The 15079-nt window shown below is 60.8% G+C and overlaps 1 long non-coding RNA gene across 4 annotated transcripts; it reads left to right on the top strand.

The window, feature by feature from the left end:
• The first annotated feature begins 1156 nt into the window (after window positions 1-1156).
• On the top strand, window positions 1157-15078 carry LOC107159241. Of its 4 annotated transcripts, none has more exons than XR_007351294.1 (3): window positions 1157-1367; window positions 9919-14001; window positions 15054-15078. It is a non-coding gene; the product is annotated as an uncharacterized LOC107159241 (long non-coding RNA). The 4 variants fall into 4 exon arrangements; XR_007351295.1 differs by lacking the exon at window positions 15054-15078 and adding an exon at window positions 14860-15047; XR_007351292.1 differs by lacking the exon at window positions 15054-15078 and having other exon boundaries at window positions 9919-10095; window positions 10987-14853.
• The last annotated feature ends 1 nt before the right edge of the window (window position 15079 follows it).

Here is a 15079-nt window from a genome sequence, read left to right as displayed (position 1 = left end):
CAAGGCATATGAAAAGCTGGCTGGGAGGAAATGGAATAGAGCCCCAGGGAAGCATTGCTGGAATGGATACAGGACCCCACAACACCTGGCTGGAGGTGTGGCCCAGGGATGGCGACTCTCACTGCTGGAGGGCGCGTGGGGAAACAGGAGGCCTTAGAAGTCAGGGCAGGAGTTTACATGTGGCTGCTGCAGGTGGAGGTGGCTGTGGGGCTGGTGGGGTCTGTGAGCCTGGGTCTCCTGAAGTCCTGCCAAGCTGCTCCTGTTGGGGACGCTGCTGGGCATGGTGAGTGGCAGTTAGCAGTGACCGGCCGGTGTTTAGTGACTTGGGGACTTGCTCCCTCTTCCACCCAGCTCTCCCAGGCAGTCACGGAATTTGCTTGGGGAACTGCGAGGCTCAGGCAGACCCGTCCCTGCGGCTTCGTGTTGCCCAGAGTATTTATGGGCATCGCTGCTTCCTAATTAGGCCAAGCAATTAAAGAACGGGATGGTTCCACCTCCCTGGGGCAAGAGAGTGCTCCCGTCCCGGCAGGATCCTTGGGTTTTGAGCGCCACGGTCCCTAGGCCTGCCCAGCCCGGAGCCCTGCCTGCCTGGGGACTCCTGCGCTGGCCCTGGGATCCCGGAGCTCCCTCCTGTGCTCCTGATGCTGGCCACTGGCCTGTTCTGGACTCCAAGTTTTAACAGCCACAAACCAGGGCTTGGGGCGTTGTGCTGGGGTCGCAGCCCAGATGCTTCTGAGCCTGCAGCCCCTGTGCTGAGGATGGGTGGGGGCCACAGGCTTGGTGTCTTCCAACAGCAGATAAATAAATTGATTAGAGGCCCAGCTCTCGGGAAGGCTGACACAGATTATGTTTGTGCACTGGGCGGAAGAGATTTCTCTAAGTTTAATTATAACTTAAGTGTAAAATATGCCTCTTCTGCGGGAGTTCCGCGCCTTGTGCCTAATTACCTCTCCACTCCCTGATGCCGCCTCTGCATGCTGTGAACAATTAATTTATAGGCTGGTAATTGGCCAAACAATATTTAAATCATTTGGCCCAGTGTCGCTCTCAAGGGGGGCTTGAGTCTACACTTACATGAAGTCTCCCTCCATGGTTCGGGGGTGGCCCTCCTGCATGACCAGGTCCCTGCCTGCTTCTCACAGTCCCTGGACGCGTCCACTGGCTGTCACACGTGCTGCGCTTCTGGCTGTCCTATCTGGCAGCAATGATACCAGATAACACAGGGGCCCTGCCTGTAGGAGACAGAGGGCTGGGCTCACCGGCTCCCCTTTAGCTGAGTCAGAGCAGAATTTAAGGGCCACTCAGGGCACCGAGGATCCCGGGCCACGGGAGACACTTGCTGCTGGTTCAGTCTGGCAGCAGGGCAGGTGAGTTCAACAGAATCCAGAGGTAGGGGCACGGAGCCCACCTGCCCTGGGGAGGGGATCTTCTCTCAGCTCCGCTGCAGCGGGAAGAGAAACCTGCAGACCCCTCCACTCGGGCAGCCGGCAGTGGCCACCAGCTGGGTGCAGTGTTCAAGGAATGGGCTTGGAAATCAGGCGGGTGAGAGGGTGGTTCTGGGCGGAGCAAGTGTCATGGGGACATCGCTGGGACCAAGCAGGCCCTGCAACAAGCCAGTTTGCTTCCTTCGCATCTGGCAAACGCCTGCACCGGCTCCCGGGAGCAGCCCTCAGTCTCCAGGCCCCAGCCCAGGCTCTCTCCTCGAGCCCCAGGGACTACTGAGGGAAGCCGCCGCCTCACCCAGAACCACCCGGGCCTTGGGAAACACGAAGCCGGGGCTGGATTTCAGCTTTGCCTCTTGTGGAGGGGTGACCTTGGGGACCCTGTTCACCATGCTGGGGCATGATGTGAGCAGGTCCTAAGGCTCTGCCCGGGAACCCTGGGGTCCCTGGTGGGCTGCAGGCTCCTAAGTCCTGACCTTGACCTGCTTCCCAGGAAGTGTTGGGCTCCTCCAGATTCTCAGGGTGCCCTGGTGCAGGAGGATGAGTGGGGCTGGGCCGGGGAGCTGGGTGACAGCAATGACAGGATCCTTGAACCCCAAAGTGGCTCCTGGACCTGAATCTGCCGTGTGGACATGTGTGTAGCTGGGCAGCAAGCACATGGGCCATGGGTCAGAGCCAGTCTTTGCCCTGCTCCATACCTTTAGAGATCTGTGAATTTCGTTGTGGTGGGTGGACGTGTGGTGCAGGCCTGGGGCCTCAGAACTCTGGAGACTAAGGCAGGAGGATGGTTGGAGCCCAGGAATCAGAGACCAGCCTGGGTAACTAGCGAGACCTATCTCAAAAATACAAAAATGAGCCAGTGTGGTGGTGCACGCCTGTAATCCCAGTCGCTAGGGAGGTTGAGGCAGGAGGATCTCGAGTTCAAAGCCAGCCTCAGCAATTTAGCGAGGCCCTAAGCAACTCAGTGAGACTCTGTCTCTAAATAAAATACAAAATAGGGCTGCCGGTGTGGCTCAGTGGTCGAGTGCCCCTGAGTTCAATCCCTGGTACCAAAACAAACAAACAAATACCCTTAAACCCTCTACATTATGAAACGCCTGGCTTTGTCACTTTGGCCCTTGTTGGCATCGGTAGTGCCACTGCCTGGCACATCTTCTAAGGAACAAACGGATGGTTGAGGAAGTGAGTGGATGAAGCCCAGTGTTATGTCACTGGCAAGATAGTGTTTGGGGACGACCAGAAATATGAGCCTGGGCTTTTCTCAAACCCACCTATAGCAGATTCTCAATTGGGGTCACAGAGCAGTGGATCTGAGAGAGGAGGGGGAAGGCAGGGGGAGGGGGCGGGGGGGTGCCGGGGGAGGGCTGCAGGACTGCTCCTCTTCCTTCTCTGGGAGTGGCTGGAGGGCGGGGCTTTGGCTGTCCATCAGAAGATCCCACCCCCTTCTGCTCTCCCCTCCAGGGTGGAGCCACAGGCTGCCAATAGAGAAGCTGGGGTGGCAATCACTCCCCTCTCCCAGACCTTGGTTTCTCCATCTAAGTCCCCCCAGGTCATGTGGATGATCCTCTGGCATCCTAGGGTCCTGTACCTGGCACCTAGCAGGCACTCAGAGGTGCTTGTGGTCACTCATTCCTCCGACAGCAGGCTCAGAGCTGGTTTCTGCATGTACCAGGACACCAGGCCTGGCCATGGTGGCTCAGGGTGGGTGGGAGTCCAGCAGCCCCGGAGCCCAGAGTGCGGCCATCATGAGGATTCTGGAAGGAAGGGGTGGAGGATGAGGGGTCCTGGGTGGGGCAGAGCATCTGAGCCAGGGGTGGGTATGGCCTGTCTTTCACAGGTCTGGATGACCCTGAGGGTGGGTCAGTGGGGTCTGTCTGTGGCTGTGCTGCTGTGTGTGTGGGAACCTCTGGGACCTTGGCCTTAGCTCATTGTCAAGGGCAGAGGAGGAGAGGTTGCGACTCAGCATCCCCACCCTGGCCACCCTCGGAACCTGCTTCACTTTGGGTGGGTCTCCTCTCACCTGGGAGTTGGCCGAAGACCCCAGCAGAGGGGGCCACATCCATCTGTCTTCCACAAAGAGCCTCATAAAAGGGCCCAGACTGAAAATCAATTCTTTAGAGCTGAAATCAATAACAATAACTAATATTAATACTGATTATGCTGCTTTATTGCACTTTGCAGCTGGGAGGGGATGTTTTTAAGGATTCACGGAGGTGGTGCCCGGTAGAACGCAGCTCGGAGCCCAGAGCTGGGCAGGACGCTCCCCATGGGGCCTGTTCGGGCTGGCCTGCTCCCTGCCTTGGCTGAGTTTGCCAGTTGCAGCTCATGACTGCGTGGACCTGCAGGTCCTGGGTGAGCAGAGCCTTGGGCAGGGCATGCAGGCTGGGCACCGTGGAGGGGTGCGAGGGACAGGTCCCGGGGCCTGCTCACTCCTGGGGTGGGGCTGGGCTGGTGGGGCATGTGGGCGGGTGCTGAAGGCCAGCTGTGGGAGCCAGAGACCTCCCCTGGGAAATGGTCCCTTGCTCCCGTTTAGTGTGCAGAGCTGGCACCCGCTCCAACCTGGTCCTTGTGGGTCTCGGCTGATAGCACCCCGGCTGTCGTCTGAGTCTGTGAGGTGCAGCCAGAGTCAGGAAGGGGATGTCCTGAACGGGACACACCCCCTTACTGGAGACTCTTCTCCTGGTGAGGAGCAGTCCCTAACTGCACATTCCAGGTGCGCAGCTGGGGGCAGGAGGGGCTTCCCGAAAGCCAGGCACTTAGGGGGCAAAGACCCCGGGGGGTAAGTTTCTGCCTCCCACGCCAGCCCTCAGTGTGAACCTCGGGATGCCAGGGTCAGGGGGCCAGGTGCAGGCCTCAGGGGTCCTCAGGGGGTCCACCGGAAGGGGCAGTTACTGTTCAAAGGCCTGTAGGACACAGTTGGAAATTATTTTTTACCCAACGTTAAGTGGCTGAGCATAGTACAAATTAGATACTTTCTGTGAACCTGTTGCCAATCTGAAAAATAATGCATTCCCAAACCCAGAACTGGAACACGGAAATAGAGCAGAAGGTTTGGGGATAATCTAGAGGGAGGGGGAAGAACATGACCTCAGGAGCCAGAGAGGGGCCAGTGCTTGTCATTGGTCCCTTAATGTGAGTCTGAGCTTCCTGGTAGCCACAGCAAGAAATGAAAGCACAGTGGGATTTTTAGTTTTGCCAATAAAAGGACGTGTCAAGATCCCCCACAGGACTGGTTTTCGTGGCCCCGAACAGATTTATCAGCTGTTTCTTTGTAAAAGAGGAAGTGAGGGGCTGAGATTATGGCTCAGTGGCAGAGCGCTTGCCTCACATGTGTGAGGCACTGGGTTTGATCCTCAGCACCACATTAAAAAAAAAAAAAAAAATAAAGGTATTATGTCCATCTCCAACTAAAAAAAAAATTCAAAAAAATTAAAAAAGAGGAAGCGAGGGCTGGGCCGTGACTCAGCAGGAGCGCACTTGCCTGGCACGTGTGAGGCACTGGGCTGATTCTCAGCTCTGCGTATAAATAAATAAAGGTCCCTCAACAACTAAAAAAATATTGAAAAATAAAAAATAAATAAAAGAGGAAGCGAGTCCTTGCCTCTAAGGCCCTTTTCTTCTGTGGGTTCTCAAAGGAAGCTGAGGCCTGTCTATAAAGCAGTTCCTCGAGGGGCGGAGCTAGCAGAGCAAAGGCCTCAGCCGTCCAGCACTGGGTCCTGCGTGGTCGAAGCCCCGGCCGTAGGCTCCAGGGGACGGGACTCCGCCTGCTTTGCTGGCCAGGACGTCCTCAGGCCAGTTCCGAGATAGAAAGTACCAGGTGCCAGGTCCACCCCTGTTGGGTGAAGGCACAGGGAGGAGGCCCCTGGTCATCTCCGTCCTCCTTCAGGAAGGACCGCGGGGGGAGGGGAGGGGCCACGGCCCCACTGAGATACTGACCACTAGGGTGGGGGCTGAGGTGAGCCAGGACCTGGGTGGGGTCCCCAGGCAGGTGAGAGGGGCGTCCCAGGTGTCCCAGGCTGGCCGGGTCAGGAAGACGGGGCTCCTGCTGGACAGGATCCTGCCTGCAGTCACAGGAGGGTGGTGGCCAGGCAGGTAGGGTGCCAGCTGTTGACTGAGCTGACACACCGGCTGCAGGCGCCGGGGCTGAGGGCCCTGAGACCCTCTGTAATACTGGCCAGGCAGCCCAGGGACTCGGGCTTTCTGGGCCAGGCCCCACCGTCCCCTCCACCCTGGTGCTGCGGCTCACTCATGCCCCCCCACCCCGGGGTTGTCCCTCTCCTGCAGACCCCACGAGCCACATGCCTGGGTCCTCGAGTTAGGCCTCTGTGAGCCATCCTCCTTCCCGCCCTTCGCGCCCTGACCCAGGTGTTCCCTGGTGGCCAGAGGGTAGGCATGGGTCTTGGTTTTCTTGGATGTTTCCCGGAGGCTGTGGCTGGTAGAGAGAAGATCCGTGGTGGACAGAGTGGCCCAGAGCACAGCCTGGGCCCCGCGCTGTGGGTTCCCTACCACACGCAGGGGGAGGGAGCAGGCAGTGGGCCCGGGGTCTGGCCTGCTTCTGATGGTGCCGTGCGGTGGGCAGCATCTGTACCAGCCCGTCCCTGGGTCCCTGTTTCTCGGTGCATGGGTGCCGGGCTGTGGCCTCCCTCAAGGCCTGGCACCCACCTGGCTCACCACAGGCCCAGGCTCTGGGCTCTGACCCTTCCCTACCCTGTTTCTGTCCAGGCCGTGTCCTCAGGGCCCCTTGGCCAGTGGCCACTGGGCTGTGTTTGTCCTACTGTCCATCAGTCCTAATGTAGGCAAACAGACCAAGGGCAGGTGGGGGGGGGGAGATAAGGCCGGCGCATGGGGCCAAAGGTGAACGCTTCACCTCATTCACCTCGGGCTTATTTACTGTCCCCAGCTTTCATCTGCTGTCCCCGTGGCCACACAGACCACGAGGGTGCTCTGAGGCCCTGGGACTCCAGGGACCTCATGGCCTCAGCTGGGTTGCTGTGAACTGCGAACACGAAAAGACAAAACGGTGCTACCAAGAGGGACTTCATTTTTTAAAAAATATACTGGGGACTGAACCCAAGGGTGCTGTGTCACTGCGCTACACCCCCAGCCCTTTCTAGTTTTAATTTATATTGAGACAGATTCTCACGGAGTTGCCCAGGCTGGCCTCAAATTTGCAATCCTCCTGCCTCAGCCTCCAGAGTTGCTAGGATTACAGATGTGGCCACTGTGACCAGGGACCAACCCAGACCTTTCTCTCTGCCATGCACCCTGAAGGCCAGGCACAGCTCTGGCCCTGATGCCTGCCTGACACTTGCACTGGTCTTGTGACCAGTCAGAATTGTCAACATCTCCACTTTACAGCAGGGAATCGAGGCTCAGAGCAGCGAGGTTTTGGAATCCAGCTCTTTGGCTGTGTTGCCTTTGAATCTAGGAGGAATCAGCCGGCAGAGCTCTGGCAGGGTGGGTGACACTGGGGACAGTCCTCTGGGTGCTTCTCACACTGGCCGTGCGTATCAAGGGAGGGGTGGCCCGGGCCTCAGCATGGCCACACTGTGCTGTGCCTGCCAGGACAGGGGTGCAGACGCTCTCTCCTGTCATGGGGCTCCTGCCTCCTCCCTGCCTCCGAGCTTCCATCCAATACAGGAAATAAAATCCAAGACCCCAGAGGTGGAGGCCCTGCCCCTCCCCGCCCTGCCCCCTGCTCCTCCGGCCAGACCCTGGGAGCACCTGCTCCCTGCGGACTCAGGCGTCCTCAAAAGCAGAGCTGGCCTGCTTGCCAGAAACTTCTGCCCAGCTGGACGGTCAGCGCCCAGTTCAGCTTGCCACCGAGGCCAGAGCTATGGAGCCCGCAGGATGCTGTGGTGGCCACAGCCCTAGTGTGCCTGGGGGCTGCCCGGGAGCTTGGCAGAGCCTTCCAGACCCCGGTGCTCCCCAGTGAGGCGTGATTTATTTATTTATTTACTTTTTTGAGAGGAGCAAGACTGGGTGGATTAGATGTGTTTAAAAAAGTCCTTAAGATTCGCATTAGTCAAAACCCTAAAAGCAATCTTACAAACTTCCCAACCCAGAAGTGCATAAAGCAGGACCCGGGCTGGGCCCTCCATCTCATTTTCCTTCAGCTCTTTGCACACACTGGTTTTATGCCACCCTGATCCCCACCCAGAGAAGCCGATGCTGTGCCAGGCTGGGGCGTCTGCCCACTGAGGGCCCACAGTGGCCCTTGGGGGCCGGGAGGTGCTACAGGGCTGTCTTCCCTTCCTGGAACTGCCTGGGTCAACTGCCGAGCTGGGGGCAGACTCAGGTCGTGGGCTGTGGATCCTTCCCTGGAGTGAGCCCTAGTCAGCATGGTGGACGCGGACACCTGGAAAAGCACTGGGGGCAGGCAGAGTCTGTCCTGTGCTGTCCTGGGACACCCCAGCCTGTTGTCATGAAGGCGCTGGAGGCCTGTTGCCATCAACCCTGGGCAAGCCCGCCCCTGTGCAGGTCAGACTGGGCACCAGCTCTCTACGCTCCGCATCCCAGGGGCCTCAGTGGGGCTCACCCTGGGCCACGGACACCACGCTGCACCCAGCCTCTGCCCGTGACCCCACTCCTACAGAAGGCCCACCACCTGGGCACTCGGAGGCCAGCAAGTGCCCCAACCTGGCTAGCCCAGGATGACCCTCAGGGAGCTCCCTGCTCCTGGAGCATGTCTGTGGCCAACTTTTGTGGGGTCAGGGCTGACCGGGTGTGGAGGCCCCAGTGCGCATGCGTGTGTGCGCGCACGCGCGTGCGTGTGTGTGGTGGATGGGGCCGCCCTGCCCCGGGTCCACGCTTGGCTTTCTGCATTTCTTTGGCTGCAGATGAGGCCAGCTGGTGGTGCCAGGGAGTTAATGTCACGGTGACCCTCAAACAGGGTGTTGGTGGGCAGGGGCCCCTTCGGGACAGCTCCAGGTGTTTCCCCACGGAGGCCTGGTGGACACGGCCCTCACCCAGAGCAGGTGTCCGCTCCGGGAAGCGCCTGCTCTTCTCCCTCCAGGCTCCCCACCCACCCCGTGCGTCTGGGCATCACCACTGCACCCCAGTCCTGTGCCAGACCCGCTTTAGGAAGACTGGCCAGGAAGGTTGGTGTGGCTGTCCCCAGAGCCACAGCAGGGCCTGGCAGGTGGGTGCTGACACCGTGGGGGCAGGACTTGGGCAGGCTTCAGGGGGGCCCCTCTGCAGCAGGGGGTAAAACCACCAGCAGGGGAGGGGTTGACCTGGAGCCCCTGCTGCACCCCCACAGGTCCCCACCCCTGGGAGCTGGTGAGACAGGATGGCTCCTAACCCCAACCCTGGGCTGGGCAAGCCGAGAACCTCGTGGGCAGAAGTGGGTGGACATTTGTCCCAGGCTGGGGAGATCCAGGTCTGCTCCTCTGAACTGTCTAGTTGGCACAAAGATAATGTTTGGGCGGGACGCCCCGTGGGAGGTTAAACATTAAGCTGTGCTTGGAAATGTGGTCTCCTGTGCCTAGGGCTGAGGGTCAAGGTTGTGACCTCTGGCCATGGCTGGGAGCTTCTCCAACAGACAGGTTTTTGAGTGACTGTTTTGAAAGGTAATGGGCCGGTAGCTCCACCTCCCAGGGTGCCCCATGAGCCCTGTGCTGGCCCCTTGAAGAAAGGCGAAATGCAGGGTGGCGCTGGGCTGTGCCTTTCCAAGGGCTCCTGGGTTTCCCGGAGCCAAGTCTGGATAGCCCCCTCCCCATCCAGGTGCAGGGACTCCTGGGCCTGGGGACAGCATAGGACATCTTTCCCAAGCTCAAGAATTGTCCTCAGGAGGTGCCAGGTCTCACACACAGGTCCACTTGGGGCAGCTGCTGGGCTGGGAGGACCCTGGGGGATCATGAAGGGAATTCCGCCAGCCGTCCCCCCAAACACGCAACAGGAACAGTGGGGAGGCCTGGCAGGGCTCTACAGGAAGCCCCACAATGTGGCCAGGGCTGGCCACTACATGAACACACATGGCCCCTGGTCACGGTCCAGCTGTGCAGAATGTCTGTGCCCCTGGCCGGTTTAATCATCTTGTGTGTCTTTACTTTCTGAATGGGTGTGCGAGTGAATGGACAGGTGGACAGGACGGGTTGGTGGGGGAACGGGTGGGTGGATGGAGGGGTGGATGGGAAAGTGCATGAGTTGGTGCATGGATGATGGGTGGGTGGGTGGATGGACAGTCGCACAGAAGGGTGGGTGGGTGGGTGGGGGGTGGATGTGCGGATGGGAGGGCAGTAGGGTAGATAGTTCATTGTATTTATTTTATTTATGTATTGCTTTGCATGCTGGAGATCAAGCGCGGGGCCTTCACACGCCAGGCCAGGGCTTGACTTTGGGCTGTGTCCCCAGCCTCCTCCAGTGCAGTGTGGATGGGAAACTGCAGCCTTCCTAGGAGCCCCTGAGCCTCTTCTGTGGGAGGGGAATGTCTGCCCGGCCGGATGAGAGACCTTGTGCCTTATTGCCTCCCCAGAGTCTGCGTGTCCTGCGATGTTGAGGGCTGAGCTGCCACTCACAGGGTCCTTCTCACTGGAAAGCAGGGCTGGCTCCTCGGGGCAGTTTCCCAAACCAGGTGGGAGGGTGAGCACTCGGGGGCAAGATTTCTCCTTCCCTGAGCTGGATGAAGGAAGGACTCCCCATCTGCATACAGGTGCGTGTGCACCCACACCCTCTGCCCTGCCGCACAGTCTGACGGGAAGCACAGAGGACGGGTTTGCAACCCTCAGGCTTCAGGGCTTTGTTGAAGGGGTTCCTGGGTTTCCTTCCTGTGGGTACTTAGAGAAACATCCATAGTTGGTGGCATCTTTGGGGAGTCAAAGAGGACAGCCTTTGGGAAGTGGAGGGCCCAGCCTCGCCATCAGGGTGGAGGAGAGCCTGCACCCAGGAGGGGTTGCCCTAGTGTGGTCGGCATGGGGTGCTCTTCCCAGATGTGAGCCGTCACGATCTGCCTCACAGAACTGGCCACTGCTCTGCAGGCCTCAGGCAGGGCTGCACTCACTCAGGAATGTCCCAGCTTCCAGCAGACAGGCCTTCCAAAAGGCCATCCTCACGTCAGCCGTCTGCCTGGGCAGAGGTGCCCACTGGGCTTGGTCTGAGTGGAGAGGGAGATGACAGGAGGGGAGTAGAGGCCCAGCCCACTCTGAGGGCAGCCCCCAGGATGCCATGGCTGCGTGGGGCACAGCCTTGCCCTCTCCCCTCTTGGGAGAGGCTGGCCTTTCCGGTCTCCTGACTGTGCTGGCCCCCAGTGACCCCTGGGGGTCTGGATGAGGTTGCCCTGACTCTGGGTTTGCTCTCCGCCCTCTTCCATCCCTCGTCCACTCTCTGGCCCACCGACTCCTTCGCTTGCTCAGTCTCTGCCTTTGGGTCGTGCAGTCTGTCCCCACACGGGCCTTGAGTGCACAGTCCCAGGCAGGGCACAGAGGGACCCAGCCGCTGGGACGGACTCCCCAAGGTGCTTGTCCCAGCCCCTTGGAAGTGGGCAGCTCTGTCCGCAGGTGCATCAGTGGCATCTGCACAGCTGCTATCCCTGGTGTCCCACCAGATGCCACTGCTTCCAGACAGCCCTCCCTGACCCCCCAGTCTGGACCGGACCTGACCAAGTCCCTGCCACATAGCATCAAAGCTGCCCACGGACGGACCTGCCCCTCCTGGCTCAGCACCAGAACCTGTTCACCTCCGTCTCCCCTGAGCCCAGCACCTGGGGGCCTCAGATGCTCAGGGATCACATGAGTAGGGGTCCCGTGGCTTCAGCGTGAACCACCAGGGCTCAGGATGCCGGGTGCTGGGAGGTGCTGGGCGTCCTGAGGCCTGTGGGCTGAGGAGGAGCCGGGATGTTCAGAGGCACCCAGCGTCTCCCAGGCCCACTGAGGAGGGTGGGGGCGACTGGGTGTGTCCCTGGTTCTCACTGTGTCTGCGGGCGCTGCGCTGGTGCTCGGCATGCAGGCCAGGGACGTGCACCCTGGGTCCAGACAGCATCTCCAGGACAGGGGCGTCCCCCAAGCCAGGCCTCCTCTGCTCTTCTCCTGGGTGTCCTGTGCCCCGGGAAGGGCTGCCGAGCGAGGTGTCTCTCTGGAACAGTCTGGAGCCCATGTCCTCGTCCTGCTGGGCTCTGTCTCCCTGCGTCCCTGTGCAAGAGTCCTCCAGGGCCTTGGTGTCCCCCTCTGTGAGGGAGGGTCCCTGAAGCTGCCTCTGCTTCCTTCAAGGACAGTTTTCCAGCGTGGAGCCTCCCACCCAGGCTGGGACCCTGTGCCCTGGGCTCAGATCCGCCTTGGCTGCATTCCCTTTGGGTGGCTCTGGGTGGGTGGCCGAGCCACCACCTTGCTGTGAGAGCATCCCTGGGGGTTCCCAGGATTCAGAAGGAGCCTGAGAAGCATTGTCCACAGCCCAAGGGAAGGCTGGCCCCGGTGGGAGTGAGCACTCCGCTCCAGTGGTGACCCAGCAGAGCTGGGACGGTCTCTTCCGGCTGGTGGTGTCACATTCAAGGAGGCCACAAAGGGCCCCAGCACCTGCAGTCTATGAGCAGGCCCTCCCTGGCCACCCACTGCAGCCTGCCCCTGCCTCAGACTCGACCCTCTCGCGATCCTGACCCCGGGTGGCTTGAGAGGCACAGTAACTTGGGTTTGATGTTTTGAAGAAGTGGCTTTTTATCAGAAGGCCCTCTGGGATCCTCGGTCGGCCAATGAAATTATGTCTGTTGATTCAAGGAGGCTGGAAAACTTGGGCCGATGGTTATTGAGATTTATGGCTTCCCCTGAGCCCAATCACAGGAATCCTTCAACAGTCGGGCTAAGTGGTGCTGAGGACCAGGCCTGTCCTCTCCTGTCCCCGCCTTCGTCCCCTCCTCCCTGTCCCTCTCCCTCTTCCTCTGACTCTGCCGCCCTCTCCTTCTGCCTGCCTCTCTGTGTCCCTCCCTCTCCTCCCTGCCTCTCTCTCCCTCTCCCCGTCTCTGTCTCTCTCCCTCCCGGTCTCTCTCCCTGCCTGTCTCTGTCTCTCTGTCCCCACTCCCCTTGCTGATCTGGCTGTGGGGACGCAGCCCCACAGGCTCCACTGCTCCCCTAGAGAGCTGGGTGGGGTTCAGGGCAGGCTTCCCCTGCTGCGGGCTTGGACCAGGGGGAGGCTGGAGCAGGGAGCCGGGAGCTGGTGTCCAGCAGGCAGGGCTGTGGCTCCCCTGCCGGGCGCCCACTGTCTCTGAGCTCCTCTGAGCCCCCAGGGCTGGGGACTGGAGGACAAGCATCAGTATTGTGCTGTATTCAGCAGGTGCTCAAAATATGCCCACCCAGTTGTCTTGCTGGCTGAAGATCTGCTCTGTGGAGGCAGAAGTAGGAAGCGCTCCCTACCCCTACCCGCTGCCCTAGTGAGAGGGAGGGCCAGGCCGGCTTGGAGGCAGGAGAGGCTCCTATCCAGGCCAGGCTGACCCTGGTGCCGGAATCCCCCATGGCCCCCATACGGCTGCCTGTCCTTGTACCCTTCTCCCTGTTGTTGCCCAGCTGTGTCCCCAACCCAGCCCCCAGAGTGGACAAAGACCCTGTTGGTCATACCCCCAGCTTGGGGGAGGACATGTGATTGGGGTCACTGCCGACCCAGGGTGGGCAGGGCAGCCCCCTCCCCTGGCCAGCTGCGTTAGTTCTGTGCCTCTTGGATTCAGGTGGAGGTGCAGGCGGACTGGGGTGGGCTGGGGCTGGGGACCACCCAGACCCCAGGGGGTAGAGATGTAATGACCCAGCGCTGGGCTGCCCGTGGCCCAGACCTGGCCTGGGGTTCCTGCACAGGGAGTCTAGCTGGGGCAGGGCTGGGACAGCTCAGAAGACATGCTGACCCCTTCCTTTCTCCCCAGGTGTGGACAATCTGGACACAGGTGAGGAGATGGGCAGGTCATCCTCCAGACCAGGCAGCCCCTTCACTGGTACCGGCCCACGGCCTGGCATGTGTGCCAGTTGTCCTGGGCAGGGGTGGCAGCTTGGCCTGTGGCCTGCCTGTCCCCAGCGGTGCTCCCGATGGCTCTGCTGGGGGCAGTTGTGTCCTGGACCTGGACAGGGTCTGGTGGCAGGCCAGGGGGTGCCAGGTGCGTGGTCTGACACCCCCTGCCTCCGGGACTTGTTCTCCTGCTCTTCTGGGCATGAAGGGGCCCATGAGGAAGGGGTGAGGCCTCCCCAGGACCCCCACGGAGCCCCGCCCACCCTGGCGTCAAGGTGTGGGGCCTGGCAGCAGGGGGGTGTGGGCCTGAGAGGGGCAGGGAGGTCCAGGGATGGGTGGTCTCCGTTTCCTGAAGCAGGAGTCAGGGCCCAGTCCTGGCCTAGCCTTGGGTGTTCGCGTCCTGGCTGGGGAGCCGGGCAGGACCCGATGCTGCCCGCCCCTGAGGCTGTGGGCAGGCTCTGGGCAGAAGGGGCCAGACGCCCTGGCACTGGGAAGCTGAGTCCTTGAGGGCGTGGGACGTCCTCCTGTGACGATGGTCCCTCCAATTCCTGCTGACCTCGGCATTCACGGCCTCGTCAGCCTGGGGGCACAGCCACACATGGACCTCGGAGATGCACTGGCTGTGTGGAGAAAGGTTCTGAGGGTGAGTGACCTCACGGTGACCACGCCCGAGGAGGGAGGCAGGGAGCCTAGAAATGGGGTGAAGTCCCGGGGCTGGAGCCTGGGGCTCCCCTGCCTGAGGGGAGGCCAACACCAAGGCAGTGGTTGGAGGCAGCGGGGGTGGGAGGTCATGAAGGGTCCTGAGGCCACTGTGACCAGGTGGGGTGCACCCCTGAGGCACAACTGGGTGCCCAGGGCCCTGGATGGGATTGGCATTGCCACAGTGGTGTTCGGCAGTCCTGAGGCTGCTTCCCAGCTGCAGAGGCCAGGGTGGTCATTTCAGCCACACGGCCAGCTTCACCTTCTAGAGAGCACAATATCAGGCTGGCCAGCAGGATGGATTGCAGCAGGGGGACTGCAGGCCAGGAGGGTCCATGTCCATGGGGAAGGGACAAGAGAAACTGGCCTGAGAAGGAGCCTGTGATTTGCACTGGACACTGTCCACAGGGTTCTTTGAGGTGTTTGTCACGTTCTTCAGGAACCCTGCAGTCCCACTCCCAGGTTTGTGACTGACAGAGACCTGCCCAACGGCCACTCGGAGACAGGCAAGTGGCCACCCCCGCCTCGTTCACAGTGACCCTGGCCGGAGACTGCCAGGAGTCCTCCTGCAGGGGCTGGACATGTCCGTGAGCAGCCCCATGCAGAGAGAGCTGTGGGAAAGCCGCAGACACTGAATGAGGGCGGAGAGCCTCCGCCTGCAGAGCGTGGACGGGTAGAAGGGGCCTGTGGTGCTGAGCCATGCGGCCCAGTGGGGTGGCTGCCCTCCCAGGGGGGCTCTGGTCGCGCTCCATCCGGCCCCAGTGGCGCTCTCGCAGAGCATTGCTCCCTGGTGTTCCCCTAGGTGGACGGTCTGCTGAGTATTGGTCACTAATCCAAAAGCAGGGGCCGCCCCAGGTGAGTCCCGCTGCCCTCAAGGCCCAGCTCCCTCCCTGGAGAGGCTGTTTCTTGTGGCACCTTGGGACCTTACTCTCTCTGTCACCCAGAGGTGATGCCCAGGGTCAGGGTGGCTCACCAAGGCCACCTTCTCATCCTCAGGCTGGTGCAGAAGCCTCGGTGGGATG

This window comes from Marmota marmota, unplaced genomic scaffold (genome assembly GCF_001458135.2).
Source record: "Marmota marmota marmota unplaced genomic scaffold, marMar, whole genome shotgun sequence".
In the NCBI taxonomy this organism is placed as follows: Eukaryota; Metazoa; Chordata; class Mammalia; order Rodentia; family Sciuridae; genus Marmota; species Marmota marmota.
The sequence above is the reverse complement of the archived record's forward strand: the minus strand, read 5'-3'. Positions and strand labels throughout refer to the sequence as shown.